Genomic DNA, 20,856 nt, shown 5'->3' with positions numbered 1-20,856 from the left:
AAATGTTCAATATTTTGGTTGGGACCAGAACCCTTACCAAAAATTATCAAACATTTAAGGAGAGCATTTTGGAGCAATGAATGAGATTTCTAGGGTTTTTGCCCCTCTTTTATTTAAGTTTTTGAGGCTTCCAAAATTCCTCAGTTCAAGTTTCGAAAATATAGACATGATGCACACATGAAGCTAGCCTAGAGCACTACCAGCAGCTAGGGATGTGACATCTCAGCTCCCTTTCTATCAATAATATGCAAATCAAATTCTTGGAGCAAGAGAACCCATCTAATGAGTCTACGCCTAGCATCTTTCTTTTCCATAAGATATTTAATAGCAGCATGATCAGTGTGAATAGTAACTTTGGAATCAACAATATAAGGTCTAAACTTATCACATGCAAACACAACTACTAGGAATTCTTTTTCAGTAGTACCATAATTTCTCTGGGCGGTGTCAAGAGTCTTACTAGCATACTGGATAACATTCAATTTCTTATCAACTCTTTGCCCTAGAACAACACCTACAACATAATCACTAGCACCACACATAATTTCAAAAGGTAAAATTCAATCAGGTGGCTGAACAATAGGTGCAGTGATCAAAGCTTTCTCAAGTATTTCAAATGCTTCTACACAATCATCATCAAAGACAAAAGGAATATCTTTCTGCAATAAATTAGTCGGAGGCCTAGAGATTTTAGAAAAGTCCTGAATGAACCTCCTATAAAAACCGGCATGACCAAGGAAACTTCTTATACCTTTAATGTCCTTGGGACATGGCATCTTTTCAATAGCATCAACTTTAGCTCTATCAACTTCAATACCTCTCTCGAAGATCTTGTGCCCCAAGACAATGCCTTCATTAACCATAAAGTGGCAAATTTCCCAATTCAAGCCGAGACTAGTGTCTTCGCATCTCTGCAATACTCGATCTAGGTTGCTCAATGATACATCTCCGTCGTATCTATAATTTTTCATTGTTCCATGCCAATATTATTCACTTTCATATACTTTTTGGCAACTTTTTATACTATTTTTGGGACTAGAATATTGATCCAGTGCCCAGTGCCAGTTCCTGTCTGTTGCATGTTTTTTGTTTCGCAGAAACCCAATATCAAATGGAGTCCAAACGGGATAAAAACGGACGGAGATTTTTTTTGAAATATTTATGATTTTCTGGAAGTAAAATCAACGCGAAACGGTGTCCAGGGTGGTCATGAGGTAGGGGGGCGTGCCCTACCCCCCCAGGCGCGCCCCTGACCCTCGTGGTCCACCCGTAAGGTGGTTGACGCTCTCCTTCTGGCGCAAGAAAGCTAATTTTACAACGAAGATCCAAGCGAAAGATTCACCCCAATCGGAATTACGGATCTCCAGATAAAAAAGAAACGGTGAAGGGGTAGAATCTGCCAACGCAGAGAACGCAAAAACAGAGAGATAGACCCAATCTCGGAGGGGCTCTCGACCCTCCCAAGCCATGGGAGCCAAGGACCAGAGGGGAAACCCTTCTCCCATCTAGGGAGAAGGTCAAGGAAGAAGAAGAAGAAGGGGTGCTCTCTCCCCCTTGCTTCCGGTGGAGCCGGAACACCGCCGGGGGCCATCATCATCACCGCGATCTTCACCAACACCGCCGTCATCTTCACCAACATCTCCATCACCTTCCCCCTTCTATCTACAGCGGTCCACTTTCCCGCAACCCGCTGTACCCTCTACTTGAACATGGTGCTTTATGCTTCATATTATTATCTAATGATGTGTTGCCATCCTGTGATGTGTGAGTAGATTTTCGTTGTCCTATCGGTGATTGATGAATTATTATGATTGGTTTGTGTTGCATGTTTATTATTGGTGTTGTCCTATTGTGCCCTCTGTGTCGCGCAAGCGTGAGGGATTCCCGCAGTAGGGTTTGCAATATGTTTATGATTTTCTTATGGTGGGTGGCGTGAGTGACACAAGCACAGACCCGAGTAAGTAGATTGTTTACGTATGGGATAAAGGGGACTTGATGCTTTAATGCTATGGTTGGGTTTTACCTTAATGAATCTTTAGTAGTTGCGGATGCTTGCTAGAGTTACAATGATAAGTGCATATGATCCAAGTAGAGAAAGTATATTAGCTTATGCCTGTCCCTCAAATAGAATTGCAATAGTGATTACCGGTCTAGTAACATAGTCAGTTGCTCAGGGACAATTCCACAACTCCTACCACCACTTTTCCACATTCGCTATATTTACTTTATTGCATCTTTTTCTAAACAGCCCCTAGTTTATATTTACGTGTTCTTTACTTTCTTGCAAACCTATCCAACAACACCTACAAAGTACTTCTAGTTTCTTACTTGTTCTAGGTAAAGCGAACGTCATGCGTGCGTAGAGTCGTATTAGTGGCCGATAGGACTTGAGAGAGTATTTGTTCTACCTTTAGCTCCTCGTTGGGTTCGACACTCTTACTTATCGAAAGAGGCTACAACTATCCCCTATACTTGTGGGTTATCAAGACGTTTTTCTGGCGCCGTTGCCGGGGAGTCATAGCATGGGGTGAATATTCTCGTGTGTGCTTGTTTGCTTTATCACTAAGTAATTTTTGTTTGCTGTCCTTAGTTGTTTTCTATCTTTAGTCATGGGTAGAAACGCAAAATACCAAAAAAATTAGTTGTACCTACTGAACCAATGGTTGAAGAACCACTCAAAATCTATCACACTGCTGAATCTTATTACTTGGATCATCTTTGATCCCTATGTGCTCATGCTGAAACCCCAACTAACTTAGTTGAGGGCAAATCTTTAGATGAGCATGCTTGTTATGTGCGAAACCGTATATCTGAAAAAGGGAAACTATTATGGGGTCAAATTCAACGTTTACAATGCTATGCTTGGAATTTATGTTGGGAATATGATTTTACTTGTTGTTCTGAAAACCCTAAAAAACACCTTCCCTACCAATGTAAGTTTATTGATAATGGAATCTTATCTTCTTATGCTAAGGGTGTTTATAGTTACTATGATGTTCAAAAAATTGAAGAATTTGTTGCCTTTAAGGGTGCTTTTGAAATTGCTATGTTGATTGCAAAGTATGATGCTACTCTTTAGAAATCTGAAAATTTTGACATACTTGAATATTGTTATTATAATTATTCTTCTAATGCCTATGTTAAACAATTTATTAAGAAAGTCTCCGCTGTCCAAGAAGAGACTAATATTTTGCAGGAAGCTATGGAAGAAGAAATTGATGAAACTGTGAAGAGGAGCGAAGAACAAAAGGAGGAGGAGCGGATTAGCTACCTGTGCTCACCTTCTAATAAGAGTAACCCTCCAACTCATACATTATTTAATTCCCCTTCGTGCTTACCGAAGGATGGTTGCTATGATGATTTCCATGATGATTGCTATGATGATTGTTATGATCCCGTTGATTCTCTTGAAATATCCATTTTTGATGATGTTTGCTATGCTTGTGGCCAAGATGCCAATATGAATTATGCTTATGGAGATGAACTTGCTATAGTTCCTTATGTTAAACATGAAATTGTTTCTATTGCACCCACGCATGATAGTCCTATTATCTTTTTGAATTCTCTCGATTATACCATATCGGAGAAGTTTGCCCTTATTAAGGATTATATTGATGGGTTGCCTTTTACCGTTGCACATGATGATTTTGATGAATATAATATGCATGTGCTTGCTGCTCCTACTTGCAATTATTATGAGAGAGGAACTATATCTCCACCTCTCTATGTTTCCAATACGATAGAATTGCAAGAAACTATTTATACTATGCATTGGCCTTTACTATGTGTGCATGAATTCTTCTTTTATGACATGCCGATGCATAGGAAGAGAGTTAGACTTCATTGTTGCATGATATATGTCTAGCTTAATGGCTTTAAAGAAAGCGCTGCCAGGGAGACAACCCGGAATTTTTAGAGAGTCATTTATTTCTGTTGAGTGATTTTATATAGTTTAAAAACAAAAAAAATAGAGGGGAACCTAAAAACTTTTCAAAAAGGAAAGTGAAAGTGAGAAAGACAAGCATGGTTGAAGTCGGAGAGCTCCTTGAACTTTGTTCATGCTCACGGAAACTTTGTGAATCTTGATTACAGAAAATTTTCATCAAAAATAATTATCCCCTTGTACAGTTCCATTTTATTATAAAAATAATGTGCCAAGGTTTGCCTTTAGGATGTTTACAATGCTTGTTGGTTTGTACGGTGCAGGACAGAAACTTTGGCTGTAGTGCACGATTTTACATTTTTAACTGGAACGTCAATTGGTTCTGATTCCTTTTTAGCTGTCTTTCTATACAACTTTTTTATTTTTCCTAATTTTTTTAGAATTTGTGGGGTAACAGAAGTATGGTGGATGTTCAGATTGCTACAGACTGTTCTGTTTTTGACAGATTCTGTTTTTGATGCATAGTTTGCTTGTTTTGATGAATCTATCAATTTATATCAGTGGATTAAGCCATGAAAAAGTTATATTACAGTAGACACAATGCAAAAACAAAATATGAATTGGTTTTCAACAGTACTTAGAGTGGTGATTTGCTTTATTATACTAACGAATCATACCGAGTTTTCTGTTAATGTTTTGTGTGGATGTAGTGTCTAATCTAGGATGTCTTGATATGAGGAAAAGGAAGAGAGGCAAGAGATAAAGCTTGGGGATGCCCGAGGCACCCCAAGTAAATATTCAAGGAGACTCAAGCGTCTAAGCTTGGGGATGCTAGGGAGGCATCCCCTCTTTCTTCAACAAGTATCGGTATGTTTCGGATTCGTTTCGTTCATGCATTATGTGCAAGTCTTGGATCGTCTTTTGCATTAGGTTTTTATTTTTCTTTTATGCACCATGCTGGTATGAGATATTCCTTGGTTAATTTATAGAATGCTCATTGCACTTCACTTAAATCTTTTGAGTGTGGCATTATAGAATGCTTCATGTGCTTCACTTATATCATTTGAAGTTTGGATTGCCTGTTTCTCTTCACATAGAAAACCGCCATTTGTAGAATGCTCTTTTGCTTCATTTATAATTGTTAGAGCGTGGGCATATCTTTTGTAGAAAGTATTAAACTCTCTTGCTTCACTTATATCTATTTAGAGAGATGAGAGGAATTGGTCAATCACATGGTTAGTCATAAAATCCTTCATAAACTTGTAGATCGCTGAATATGATATGTTTGATTCCTTGCAATAGTTTTGTGATATAAAGATGGTGATATTAGAGTTATGCTAGTGGGTGGTTGTGGATTGTAGAGACACTTGTGTTGAGGTTTGCAAGTCCCGTAGCATGCACGTATGGTAACCGTTGTGTGACAAATTTGAAGCATGGGGTGTTTCCTTGATTGTCTTCCTTATGAGTGGCGGTCGAGGATGAGCGATGGTATTTTCCTACCAATCTATCCCCCTAGGGGCATGCGTAGTAGTACTTTGCTTTGAGGGCTAATAAACTTTTGCAATAAGTATATGAGTTCTTTATGACTAATGTGAGTCCATGGATTATATTCACTCTCACCTTTCCATCATTGCTAGCCTCTTCGGTACCGTGCATTGCCCTTTCTCACCTCGAGAGTTGGTGAAAACTTCGCCGGTGCATCCAAACCCCGTGATACGATACGCTCTATCACACATAAGCCTCATTATATCTTCCTCAAAACAGCCACCATACCTACCTATTATGGCATTTCCATAGCCATTCCGAGATATATTGCCATGCAACTTCCATCATCATCATATTCATGACTTGAGCATTCTTTGTCATATTGCTTTGCATGATCGTAAGATAGCTAGCATGATGTTTTCATGGCTTGTCCGTTTTTGATGTCATTGCTATGCTAGATCATTTCACATACCGGTACACCGCCGGAAGCATTCATATAGAGTCATATCTTTGTTCCAGTATCGAGTTGTAATATCGAGTTGTAAGTAAATAAAAGTGTGATGATCATCATTATAGAACATTGCCCCATAAAAAAAGAGGAAAGGCCAAAGAAGCCTAAATAAAAAAGGGGGCCAAAGAAGCCCACCAAAAAAAAGAAACGAAAGGGGGGGCAATGTTACTATCTCTTTTTCCACACTTGTGCTTCAAAGTAGCACCATGTTCTTCATGTAGTGAGTCTCATATCTTGTGCTTCAAAGTAGCACCATGTTCTTCATATAGATTATCTCCTATGTTGTCACTTTCATATACTAGTGGGAATTTTCATTATAGAACTTGCCTTGTATATTCCAACGACCGGCTTCCTCAAATACCCTAGGTCTTCATGAGCAAGCAAGTTGGATGCACACCCACTTAGTTTCTTTTGTTGAGCTTTCATACACTTATAGCTCTTAGTGCATCCGTTGCATGGCAATCCCTACTCCTCGCATTCATATCTATTAATGGGCATCTCCATAGCCCGTTGATACGCCTAGTTGATGTGAGATTTTCTCCTTTTTTGTCTTCTCCACATAACCTCCATCATTATATTCTATTCCACCTATAGTGCTATATCCATGGCTTGCGCTCATGTATCGTGTGAGGATTGAAAAAGCAGAAGCGCGTTAAAAAGTATGAACCAATTGCTCGGCTTGTCATCGGGGTTGTGCATGATGGGGGCATTTTGTTTGACGAAAATGAAGCATGGCCAAACTATATGATTTCGTAGGGATAAGCTTGCTTTTGCCTTGTTGTTTTGAAAAGACATGATCGCTTTATTGGTATGCTCAAATTATTATTGTTTTTATGTCAAATGATAGACTATTGCTTTGAATCACTCGTGTCTTAATATTCATGCCATGATTAGACTTATGATCAAGATTATTCTAGGTAGCATTCCACATCAAAAATTATTCTTTTTTATCATTTACCTACTCGAGGACGAGTAGGAATTAAGCTTGGGGATGCTGATACGTCTCCGTCGTATCTATAATTTTTGATTGTTCAATGCCAATATTATTTATTTTCATATACTTTTTGGCGACTTTTTATACTATTTTTGGGACTAACATATTGATCCAGTGCCCAGTTCCAGTTCCTGTCTGTTGCATGTTTTTTGTTTCATAGAAACCCAATATCAAACAGAGTCCAAACGGGATTAAAATGGACAGAGATTTTTTTGTAATATTTATGATTTTCTGGAAGTAAAATCAACGCCAAACGGTGTCCAGGGTGGTCACGAGGTAGGGGGGCGCGCCCTACCCCCCCAGACGCGCCCCTGACCCTCATGGTCCACCCGTAAGGCGGTTGACACTCTCCTTCTGGCACAAGAAAGCTAATTTTACAAGGAAGATCTGAGTGAAAGATTCACCCCAAACGGAGTTACGGATCTCCAGATAAAAAAGAAACGGTGAAGGGGTAGAATCTGCCAACGCAGAGAACGCAGAAACGGAGAGATAGACCCAATCTCGGAGGGGCTCTCGCCCCTCCCAAGCCATGGGAGCCAAGGACCAGAGGGGAAACCCTTCTCCCATCTAGGGAGAAGGTCAAGGAAGAAGAAGAAGAACGGGGGCTCTCTCCCCCTTGCTTCCGGTGGCGCAGGAACGCCGCCGGGGGCCATCATCATCACTGCGATCTTCACCAACACCACCGTCATCTTCACCAACATCTCCATCACCTCCCCCCTTCTATCTACAGCGGTCCACTCTCCTGCAACCCTCTGTACCCTCTACTTGAACATGGTGCTTTATGCTTCATATTATTATCCAATGATGTGTTGCCATCCTATGATGTCTGAGTAGATTTTCGTTGTCCTATCGGTGATTGATGTATTGCTATGATTTGTTTGAGTTGCATGTTTTATTATTGGTGCTGTCCTATTGTGCCCTCCGTGTCGCGCAAGCGTGAGGGATTCCCGCTGTAGAGTTTGCAATATGTTTATGATTTGCTTATGGTGGGTGGCGTGAGTGACAAAAGCAAAGACCCGAGTAAGTAGGTTGTTTACGTATTGGATAAAGGGGACTTGATGCTTTAATGCTATGGTTGGGTTTTACCTTAATGAATCTTTAGTAGTTGCGGATGCTTGCTAGACTTCCAATCATAAGTGCATATGATCCAAGTAGAGAAAGTATGTTAGCTTATGCCTCTCCCTGAAATAGAATTGCAATAGTGATTGTCGGTCTAGTAACATAGTCAGTTGCTTAGGGAAAATTCCACAACTCCTACCACCACTTTTCCACACTCGCTATATTTACTGTATTGCACCTTTATCTAAACAGCCCCTAGTTTATATTTACATGTTCTTTACTTTCTTGCAAACCTATCCAACAACACCTACAAAGTACTTCTAGTTTCTTAGTTGTTCTAGGTAAAGCGAACGTCAAGCGTGCGTAGAGTCGTATCAGTGGCCGATAGGACTTGAGAGAGTATTTGTTCTACCTTTAGCTCCTCGTTGGGTTCGACACTCTTACTTATCGAAAGAGGCTACAACTATCCCCTATACTTGTGGGTTATCACTCAAGCAATCATCAAAAGAGGATCCATAAATGGAGAAGTTATCCATGAATACCTCACAAATCTTTTCACAAAAATCAGAGAATATAAACATCATGCATCTTTGAAAGGTAGCAGGTGCATTACATAAACCAAAAGGAATACGTCTATAAGCAAAAGTACCGAAAGGGCATGTTAAAGTAGTTTTTGATTGATCCCCCGCTGACACAGGTATTTGAGAGAAACCAGAATAACCATCTAGAAAGCAGAAATGCGTGTGTTTGGATAGTCTTTCTAGCATTTGATAATTAAAAGGTAAAGGGTAATGATCTTTCTTAGTAGCCTTATTTAATTTACGGGAATCAATTACCATCCTATAACCTGTAATAATTCTTTGCGGGATCAATTCATCTTTATCATTAGGAACAACGGTAATACCTCCCTTTTTTGGAACACAATGGATAGGGCTTACCCAATCACTATCAGCAACGGGATAAATTATACCTGCCTCAAGGAGCTTTAGTATCTCCTTTCTTACCACTTCTTTCATCTTGGGATTCATTCGTCGTTGAGGATCTCTAGCTGGTTTGGCATCTTTCTCCACTGTAATTTTGTGGTGGCATAACGTGGGACTAATGCCCTTAAGATCATCCAGCGTATATCCAATAGCAGCTCGGTGCTTCTTCAGAGCTTTCAATAATCTTTCTTCTTCTTGCTCTGAAAGGTTAGCACTAATAATAAATTGATATATTATCTTCTCATCAAGATAAGCATACTTAAGATTATCAGGTAATGGTTTGAGTTCAAACACGGGATCACCCTTGAGTGGAGGGGGATCCCCAAGAATTTCAACGGGAAGGTTGTGTTTCAGCATAGGTTCCTGTTTAAGGAACACTTCATCTATTTCCCTTCTTTCCTTCATAAACATATCGTTTTCATGGTCTAGCAAATATTGTTCTAACGGATCAGTAGGAGGTACAACAATGGAAGCAAGACCAATAATCTCATCCTTACTAGGTGATTCTCTATCACGAGGTTGTCTACGAAACTTAGCAAAATTAAACTCATGAGACATACCCTTTAAGCCAATTGTAACCGTATCCTTTTCACAATCAATCCTAGCACTTGATGTTTCATTGGTAACCGCTAGAGGATTGGCGACTCACGTGTCCGGCGGCTCACTGGTGTGACGACTCACGAGCCTGAAGACTCATGGGTGACCCGACGGGTGCTTCATATGGACGACAAGGCCCAAGGCCCGGTATGCCGGTTCATATAAAGGTGGGCCGGCTTAAGAGGAAAGGGATGACGAATATTTCCTTTACGAGGAAGCAAGACCTGGACTTGTATTCAACTTGTAAGAAAAGATAAACTAGTCTTAGTCCTACTAGGACTCCAGATGTAACCCGCCCCTCTAACTTATATAAGGAGGGACAGGGCTCCTCAAAGAGGAACAAGCAACAATAAATAATATCTGGGGCTAGACACAAGGAGGAGAGCCGGCTTACGGCGACTCCCTCATGATCATAATGAGACCTAGCCACAAACAACATGTAGGGTTATTACCGGATGATGTTTCCCGGGGCCCGAAGCTGTCTAAATCCTCGTCTTGTGTGTTGTGTCTCTCGATTCCGCTCAACCCCTTCAAGCTACCACACAGATGCGTTGGCCTCGCGACTAAGTCCTTACATTAGGACATCTACCATGACAAATCCACGACAGTTGGCGTCCACCGTGGGGCCTGCGAACAGTGATGTTAAGTCCTTGGAGGGATCTTTACAGGGATCAAGAAGTTCGCAATTTTTCTGGCTGAACAAGAGCCGGTGTGGAAGAATTCACATTGACTATGAGTTCATTAATGAAGATTGAAGAAGTGCTCGGCGGTGGTGTGTATGAGAAAGAGGGCTCCGATATTTATAGCCGCCGAGGCTGCTGAGGCCAAGACAAAGTATTGTTTGGATCTATTGTCGTGGCCTCGGATGGATTATGGTGATTAGTCCACGATGCGAATACAAGGAAAAAGAAATCTGGAAGACCGACCGAGATCTCCTAGGCTGCGTCTTTTGCAAGATTTCAGATCATGAGCCGTCTACATCTTGTTTTTGTATTGCAATTACTTTGTACTGATTGGGTACACGCCAAGCCCTGACGCTATCAACTATAGCTGCTATTGCTATATTCACCAGAGGACTACATCAGTACGGTTCGTTGCTCCTAGACTGAGAGAAGGTTTAACCTATGGTTAATATGGACAAGGCCGGGCGTTTGCTGCGTTAGGCTGCTTGTGTTTCCAAGAAAAAGAAGAGCACAAGATTTTTATTAAGACCAGTACAGATCGAGACTAGAGGAATCTCTGGCGATTTAGATAAGGAAACGGTGTGGGTCCATCAATCCAACCACGACAGGGAAACGGACGTCTCCATGGAGTCGGTGCTCCACTGCTAAAGTCACGGTTGCCGGCTCATCTCCACGGGAGACCCGCCACAGTCCGCCTATATATAAGCCGCCGTCGCAGTTTCTACCACAGGTTTCAAGCCGCCTCGGCTCCGGGTCACTTGGCTTCCGCACACCGCTGCTAGTTGCCGTCATTTTCATCTCCGAGCCGCCTCGGCTGCGCCCTGCGATGTGGTAGCGCTGCCTCTCGTGCACCGTCTCGCGCGGTTCTGCACTGCCGGTTCACGACCCGTGCTTTCGTCTGCAAGCCGGCCTCACTGCCTGCTGCGCCGGACTCCGCCCCTGCTTGCCTCTGCTGAGCTGCCGTGCCTGCGTCCTAGTTGTCCGTACAAGCCGTTTTTTGAGCGCTCCTGCTGTGGCTGTTTACTAGAGCAGAAAAGAAAGAAGAAAGAGAAGGAAATTGAGTCGGAGACAGGAATATGGTGCGGCGGGATATGTCTCCGTGGATGAGGACGCTCCGGTCAGGCGCATGCATGGAAAATAGAGAATGTAAGAGATCTCCACTACATTGTTTATTGGCATAAAACTCAAAGTTTGACAAGCACTAGTACTACTAGATGGCGATACGAGAACTCTATGAAACTACCAGCTGATGACAATCGTTACGCATGGCAAAAGTAAACCTGGCCTAAACAATCAGAAGTTATACAGAGAAGGAGCGGCCAAGCTGTTTTTACGTCCCATCAGATTGGCGTACACATGATGTTTTTACATCGTATGGTCGTCCGACAAAAAAAACCAGGTGTTATCTTTTCTGTATATTTTTATTTAGTACATATTGTTTTCATCAAAAAACAATTACTTTGGTCTGTATATTTTTATATACAGGACAAATATTTACTAGAAACATGGTTTATGCCACGGGTGCGGAGCACGTGCTGGCAACTTTTCATCCGGTCTACATTAACTCGCCGGGACCGGAACCGCGCCTGCAATTCACTCGCCCGTCCGCACGGCTTGCCGCGTCTGCAATTGACTTATTCATCTGCGCCGGCTTACAACATCACGGCCGATTCGTCCGACTGCACCGGCTTACAACGTTGCGGCCGACTCGTCTGTGGTTGATTTCAGCTTCACCATGGTGATCATCAACTCCGCGATGGATAATTTCTGGCTAATATATCAGGCGAAATCCGTCCAGTATATTTTGTGTTACATATTAATTTCTTTCAAAGAACAGTAGCTCTGGCATGGCACATTTTTATGTAGAGCAATTATTTATAACAAAAAGTGATATTATATCATGGAGATGGAGGCACGCCAAAATCATTCGGCATAGGTGGTCGTCGTTACTCAGCGGACTTCCGCACCAGCTTACAACGCCGTGGCCGTCTCCCGTGATCGCGTCAGCTTACAACGCCGTAACCGTCTCTCACGACCGCGCCAGCTTACAATGTCGTGGCCGTCTCTCACGATCGCGTCGGCTTACAACGCCATAGCCGTCTCTCACGACCACGCTGGCTTACCACGAGGGAGATAACTTGCCCGTCCACACCGACTTACAACGCCACGGACGGCCCATCTGTCTGTGCCGCCTCTAATGTTGCGGTCATCTTTACCGTCCGTATCTTGCGACCTGGTCTACATCAATACACCGGGCCGCGCCTGTCTATAGGAGCTATTTATTGAGTATGAGCAAGTCACTGCTTGGGTAGCCCGATTTTCTTCCAACAACTTGGAGGAAAATTATCATGTGTTATCAGCCGCCGTCTGCACTGGACGGCTCAATGGGCAGGCGCACAAGTCACCGCCACTACAATTTGGTTAACTTGAAAACATCCAGTTGGAAGGAACCATTGGCTGAGTTGCTGACACAGCTCATATGGGATCATTTATAACCCGCCGCAGTCACCTCAACCTTCTGTGGATTCACATCACGCTATCAACGCCAATGATATACACCTTCTTCTATGGTCAAATACGGAGAATCTCAAGCCAACTCCTCGAGTCATCTTGAGACTCGGGGGGTACAATGGTATGACTCAGCAAAATTAGCCGGTTTAAATAAATTCAAGAACTCCGGGTCATTGAAGGGAAAAATAACCCGGCCCCAGAGATTACTGCTAGACTGATGAAAATTTAAAAGCCATCAGAAGATTTCCGGCTCAAATAAGGATTCTGGTTTAAAATCCGGTTCAAGGGACATCTTTCTCTCACAAATTTTTGAAGCTCTCAAATCCGGTTCAAAATCCGGCCCAAGGTAAATTTGTCCCTCACAAATTTTTGAACCTCTCAAATCCGGTTCAAAATACAGCTCAAGGTAAATTTGTCGCTCACAAATTTTGGAAGCTTTCAAATCCGGTTTAAAGTTCCGGTTCAAAAAGAATTAATCTCTCGCAAGTTTGAGTTCTAAGAAAAATCAAAGGTTGCCAAAAAGAACTTGTTGCCATGATGCGTGGTTCAAACATAGGTATCCTGCCTTACGACTTATCTTATTATGGTCACTTGGGGGCTTCCTGCTCATCGAGCACAGCTGTCGTTACCCTCTTGATCAGTGTAATGCTAATATATGGTCACTTGGGGCCTTCCTTTTCAAACATAGGTCGTATTCGAACCAAAGAGAACATAGCTGTCGAAACCCTTTTGATCGGCGCACTGCCAAACTCACTAGGGGGCTTCTTGATCGTATCCGAATCATAGCTTAACCTCTTTTGGGTCCGACATGGATCGTATTCGAATCAGCATCGTTAAACAACTCTCAAGGTCATTTGGGGGATTCCTGTTCAAACATAGGTCGTATTCGAACCAAAGAGAACATAGCTGTCGGTACCCTCTTGATCGGCAACGCCAAAGCCACTGGGGGCTATATGATCATGTTCGAATCTTAGCTCAAGCCCTTTGGAACGGTTTTCTGATCGTATACGAATCAGAAGCCTTAAATTTTTTAAGTCTTTTTTGCGAACAATTTTGGGTTTGACTTGAGACCATTTTTGGATTATATCTCAAATGTATATAAGTGTTTTTATGCTTAACCCGGCTTGACTTTTGACTATAAGTCGCAAACTTATGACAATCATCATCTATGTGGAAGCATTGGCTTCTAAGGATTGGGTTATCACCCTTACTGCACAGGTCATGTAAACCGGCAGTACAAATTCAATATCACAAGTGGTTATATGTTAGGTATTATGACCCGCCCTGCGGTAAACCGCCAAGGGTTCTTGTGATCTACTTGTGTGCAGGGTAAGACTATATTTGGGTGGTTACCCGCCCTGGCTCTTGCCGTTAAGTCACCAAGGCATTTGTTGTTTAAACATTGTGCATGATTTGCAGAACTATGACTTATATAAATGCTTCAGTCCAAGCTCATCATTGAAATTGGTGTCTCAAAAGGGTTATTAATTATTGATTTTCTCAAGGGGTATAGGACACCGGGTTACAAAAATTCCGGCTTACAATGAACGCGCATTAAGTCGTCATCGGCCAAGAGCCGCCAGGTATTTAAACTCCGGATTTATTTGTCAACCGATGAGGTATTCAAATCTTTAATAGCCAAAACTGGCTGGATTTTCATGATGACATTGAATAATTGAGGTTTTCATACCGGATTATATTATTCAAATCTTGAATAGCCAACATGGCTGGATTTCTATTGTGATTATCAATAACCAGTGTTATGATTGAGGTTTTCAAAATCGCTTTAGCGCAACGGCTATTATTTTTATCAATGGGAATGATTTATTTTACAATGGAGGAAATAGTCCCGAGTCGCTGCAGGCTTACGACCCGGCACTTGGTGGCTACATTGTTCAAATTGAGATTACATCGAATATACAAGTCCCATGTCACTGCCAGCATGCACCATGGCACTTGGGGGCTAATGCAATGTCATTGTTTGCTCAACTTATTGAAGACCCGACTCATCACATTTTAAATGAGCCGGCCCTTGGGGGCTACCAATTGCCCCTGTCAGAAATTCAAGGTACACAAGCCTTAATCCATTATATTGAAAGATCCATTATTCAGTTGGTAGAGTACAAAGCTCTTAACCTTGTGGACGTGGGTTCAAGCCCCATGGTGGAGATTACATCATTTGATGGTATTATCAATGAATCATATACAAAGTCCCAGCTCAGTAATATCTTATTGAGCCGGCCCTTGGGGGCTACAAGTTGTTGCTCAAGTTTACATGATCATATTTACAAAGTCCCTGCTCATTATTGCATAATGACCCGGCCCTTGGGGGCTACACCGGTTGAAATTTTTGTGAGCATAAGGCAATTACAAGTCCCAGGTTGATGCAAGCATGACAACCCGACACTTGGGGGCTACAGGTGATATGCATATAAGGGAGGAATAACTTCAAATTCTCAGTTTTGAGCAAATTAGGTATTATATTATTATCGGAGAAATCTGCAAAGTTTATGACCCGACGTCATCATAATATTAACCCGACATCAGCAACAGTTACATGACCCGACATCATTTGTTTATAACCCGACAATTTTGGCAATCATAAATCGGCAAGATCTACATCTTTAAGCTGGCTGAATATCAGTTGAATATTTCAAGACCAATATTTTTGTCAAAACAGAGAATTGAGGGTCGACTCAAATGGATTATATCTTATAAAATTTCTTTACAAGAGCCAATGTTAGCAAATGGATTATAAAGCTGGCATATTGACCTGGATTTTCCAGGAGAAAATGTCAAGGACTTAAGGATGATCAAGTGTCGGCTTACAGAATATTTAACCAGGAGCACAACCTGTCAAATTGTTCTTGAGTAATTTTGTAGGGTTAGTTTAACATGGATAAATCTAGATTAAACTTGGGGGCTAATGTCGGGGATATACCCCGCGGTATGACCCGGCCGGATATATGACCCAGCCGGACTTGATGTTTCATTGGTAACCGCCAGAGGATTGGCAACTCACGTGTCCGGCGGCTCACTGGTGTGACGACTCACGAGCCTGAAGACTCATAGGTGACCCGGCAGGTGCTTCAGACGGACGACAAGGCCCAAGGCCCAGTATGCCGGTTCATATAAAGGTGGGCCGGCTTAAGAGGAAAGGGATGACGAATATTCCTTTACGAGGAAGCAAGACCCGGACTTGTATTCAACTTGTAAGAAAAGATAAACTAGTCTTAGTCCTACTAGGACTCCAGATGTAACCCGCCCCTCTAACTTATATAAGGAGGGGCAGGGCTCCCCAAAGAGGGACAAGCAACAAGAAATAATATCTAGGGCTAGACACAAGGAGGAGAGCCGGATTACGGTGACTCCCTCATGATCATAATGAGACCTAGCCACAAACAACATTAGGGTTATTACCGGATGATGTTTCCCGGGGCCCGAAGCTATCTAAATCCTCATCTTGTGTGTTGTGTCTCTCGATTCTGCTCAACCCCTTCAAGCTACCACATAGATGTGTTGGCCTCGCGACTAAGTCCTTACATTAGGACATCTACCGTGACAAATCCATGACACTAGCTGTATTCAAGAAGGGTCTACCAAAAATAATGGGACAAAAATCATCTTGTGGGGAACCAAGAACAAGAAAATCAGCAGGGTATTTAACCTTCCCACACAAGACATCAACATCTCGAACTATCCCAACTGGTTTAATGGTATCCCTATTAGCAAGATTAATAGTAACATCAATGTATTCCAGTTCAATGGGTGCAATGTCGTGCATAATTTCTTTATATAAATCATAGGGTATTGCATTAGCGCTAGCACCCATATCACATAAGCCATGATAACAATGATCTCCTATTTTAACAGAAATAACAGGCATGCCTACCACAGGTCTATGTATCTTAGTATCATCCAAGAGATCTTTAACCATAGCAATACTAGGTTCCACTTTGATTTGCTCAGGAGGTGTATAAGTCCTAGTATTACTCTTACGGACAACAGTCGAAGTTTTAGCATAATCCTTTATCCTAACAGGGAAAGGAGGTTTCTCAACATAAGTAATAGGAACAATAGGATCACTATAGGTGATAGTATTTTCTTCAACTGTAATGGGTGCAACTACTTTCACTTCAATAGGAGGATTATATTTAAACCATTTCTCCTTAGGGAGATCAATGTGAGTAGGAAAAGATTCACAGAAAGAAGCTACTATCTCAGAGTCAAGTCCATATTTAGCGCTAAATCCACGAAAAGCATCGGTATCCATAAAAGATTTAACACAATCGAACTTAGGTGTCATACCTGACTCCTGACCCCAGTCTTCAGAGTTGCGTTTAATTCTTTCCAATAAGTCCCATTTGAAATCAATAGTCTTCAACATATAAGAACCAACACAGGAAGTATCGAGTAGGTTGCGATCATTAAGAGAAAGCTGAGCTTAAAATTTTTGAATAATCATTTCTCTGGAGAGCTCATGAATGGGGCATGACTACAACATTAATTTAAGCCTCCCCCAAGCTTGAGCGATGCTTTCTCCTTCGCGAGGCCAGAAATTATATATGTAATTACGATCACGATGAACAAGATGCATAGGATAGAACTTCTGGTGAAATTCCAACTTCAATCATTTATAATTCCAGGATTTCATATCATCACATAGCCTATACCATGTCAATGCATCTCCCTTCAAAGATAAAGGGAAGACCTTCCTTTTGAAAACATCATCAGGAATACCTGCAAGCTTAAATAATCCACGAACTTCATCCACAAAGATAAGGTGTAAATTGGGATGCAATGTTCCATCTCCTACAAAGGGATTAGCTAGCAGTTTTTCTGTCATACCCGAAGGAATCTCAAAGTAAATATTTTCAAAAAGTTCAGTAGGTTGAGGAGCAACTCTTTGCTCTTATGGCCGGGGTGAAGATACCCCGAACAAGCCCCTCAAAGGATTAATTTCCATAGTGACAAGTAAGAGAAAATTTCAACAAACTATATAAATCTTTCCTCACCAAGTTCCACTCACCAAAAGTGCTACACTCCCCGGCAACGGCGCCAAAAAAGAGTCTTGATGACCCACAAGTGTAGGGGATCTATCATAGTCCTTTCGATAAGTAAGAGTGTCAAACCCAACGAGGAGCAGAAGGAAATGATAAGCGGTTTTCAGTAAGGTTTTCTCCGCAAGCACTAAAATTGTAGGTAATAGATAGTTTTGTGATAAGATAAATTGTAACGAGCAACAAGTAAATAAAGTAAATAAAGTGCAGCAAGGTGGCCCAATACTTTTTGTAGCAAAGGATAAGCCTGGACAATTTCTTATAATGAGAAAGGAGCTCCCGAGGACACATGGGAATTATCGTCAAGCTAGTTTTCATCACGTTCATATGATTCACGTTCGGTATTTTGATAATTTGATATGTGGGTGGACCGGTGCTTGGGTACTGCCCTTACTTGGACAAGCATCCCACTTATGATTAACCCCTATTGCAAGCGTCCGCGACTACAAAAGAAGTATTGAGGTAAACCTAACCACAACATTAAACATATGGATCCAAATCAGCCCCTAACGAAGCAACGCATAAACTAGGGTTTAAGCTTCCATCACTTTAGCAACCCATCATCTACTTATTACTTCCCAATGCCTTCCTCTAGGCCCAAATAATGGTGAAGTGTCATATAGACGATGTTCACATAACACCACTAGAGGAAAAGACAACATACATCTCATGAAAATATCAAACGAATACCAAATTCACATGACTACTAATAGCAAGACTTCACCCATGTCCTCAGGAACAAACGTAATTACTCACGAAGCATATTCATGCTCATAATCAGAGGGGTAATAATATGCATTAAGGATCTGAACATATGATCTTCCTCCAAGTAAACCAATTAGCATCAACTACAAGGAGTAATCAACACTACTAGCAACCAGAAGGTACCAATTTGTGGTTTTGATACAAGATTGGATACAAGAGATGAACTAGGGTTTTGAGAGAAGATGGTGCCGGTGAATATGTTGATGGAGATTGACCCCTCCCAATGAGAGGATCGTTGGTGATGGTGGTGGTGATGATTTCCCCCTCCCGGAGGAAAGTATCCCCGGCAGAACAGCTCTGCCGGAGCTCTAGATTGGTTGCGCCAAGGTTCCGCCTCGTGGCGGCGGAGTTTCGTCCCTTAAGCTTTCCCACGATTTTTTCCAGTGTAAAAGCCGTCATATAGCAGAAGATGGACACCGGGGGGCCACCAGGGGGCCCAGGAGACAGGGGGCGTGCCCAGTAGGGGTGGGCGCGCCCCCCACCGTCCTGTCCAGGGTGTGGGCCCCCTGATGTATTTCTTCCACTCAATAATTCTTATTAATTCCAAAAATAGGTTTCTTGGAGTTTCGGGATTTTTGGAGCAGTGCAGAATTGGTTTCCAATGTTTGCTCCTTTTCCAGCCAGAATTCCAGCTGCCGACATTCCCCCTCTTCATGGTAAACCTTGTAAAATAAGAGAGAATAGCCATAAGTATTGAGATATAATGTGTAATAACAGCCCATAATGCAATAAATATTGATATAAAATCATGATGCAAAATGGACGTATCAGAACCCTGCGGCTATGATAGCGACGCAGGGCTTGCTGATAGCATACAACACACGTAGCAGCTCGGAGACGGTTCTCCTCGAGTAGCACTGCGTCGTCACGCCGGTGCTGATCTTGTGCTACTTCATCATAGGCAAGCACTCATGGCGACCCCTAAATGAGTTCCTTGGGGATAACTGCTTCTGCCGCATAGACCAGGGAGAAAGGCATCTACCCGGTAGCTCGATTTGGTGTCATTCTGAGGGACCAAAGGACTACCGACAGCTCATCAATCTATCGCCTGTCGTGCTTCCACGGCGTATCAAAGGTTCTTGTCTTGAGGCCCCGTAGCACTTCAGTGTTTGTCCACTCAGCTTGCCCATTGCTTCTGGGATGTGCGATGAAGGCAAATGAGACCTTGCTTCCAAGGGTGTGAACATATTGCATGAAGGCGCGGCTCATGAACTGGGTGCCGTTGTCGGTAACAATCCTTGTCGGAACTCCAAAACGACACACCAGTTCTTTCAAGAACTTGATAGCCGACTAAGAAGTCACCTTTCTCATGGGAGTCACTTCCGGACACTTTGTAAACTTGTCGATGGCAACGAACAAGAATTCAAAGCCCCTAATTGCTCGGGGGAAAGGGCCAAGGATATCGAGCCCCCACACCGAAAATGGCAATGATAAAGGGTTTTATTGAAGAGGTTGGGCAGGCAGGTGGATGTTCTTGGAATGGATCTGGTAGGCTTCACATTTCGTGACTAGCTAGACCGCATCTTGGAGTGTTGTGGGCCAATAGAAACCTTGTCGGAATGCTTTCCCGGCAGATGCACTTCATTTTCACACCGTTGGGCCTCCTTCTTTATAGAGTCACATCGACAAATTGGTACATACTGGCCCTCCGGGCTACTCTTTCAGCCTCGTCTTGGTCAATTCGGAGTTCTCCGGTTTGGAGAAAGTGGACTATGTGCCTTGCCCAAGTTGGAGCCAGGGGCTAGACAACAAGGACTAGCAGCACCTCCTCAACTGCGGAGGCACACTCCTTATCTGTGGGGATCATAGTCCCAGCGGGAGGGTGCGGACCAGCAAGTTGTGAGTTCCGGCAGGGTCTCTGCCAGGAGCACGAGGCTCTACCGGGAGAGGCTTACCGGAGTCAATCTTTCTCCTCTTCCGGTCCATTGTTTATGGGGATACAGAGGGCTTAGTAGGATGGAGAACAAAAGTTCCTGGTTCCACAGGAAGCTTTTGCGCAACACACTTTGACAGATCATCAGCTATGCTTTTTTCTGCACGAGGTTCGTGCTCTGTTTGCAATCCATCAAAGCGCTCCTCCAATCTTCTCACTTCCTCAACGTATGCCTCCATCGATGGAATTGGGTAATCCTTGTTAACTTGTCTCACCACAAGTTGTGAATCTCCTCGAATTATCAGCTTCTTGATTCCTAATTCTGCGGCGATCCTGAGCCCGGCAAGGAGCCCTTCATACTCTATTCACTACTAGGAAAAGGGCTATAGATGATATGGCCACTAATGGCGCACCAGACATGTGGTGTGCCACTACTATATAGCAGTGGTGCA

The sequence above is a fragment of the Triticum aestivum genome, chromosome 6B (assembly GCF_018294505.1).
Source record: "Triticum aestivum cultivar Chinese Spring chromosome 6B, IWGSC CS RefSeq v2.1, whole genome shotgun sequence".
Classification (NCBI taxonomy): Eukaryota; Viridiplantae; Streptophyta; class Magnoliopsida; order Poales; family Poaceae; genus Triticum; species Triticum aestivum.
This window is presented reverse-complemented; position numbering follows the sequence as displayed.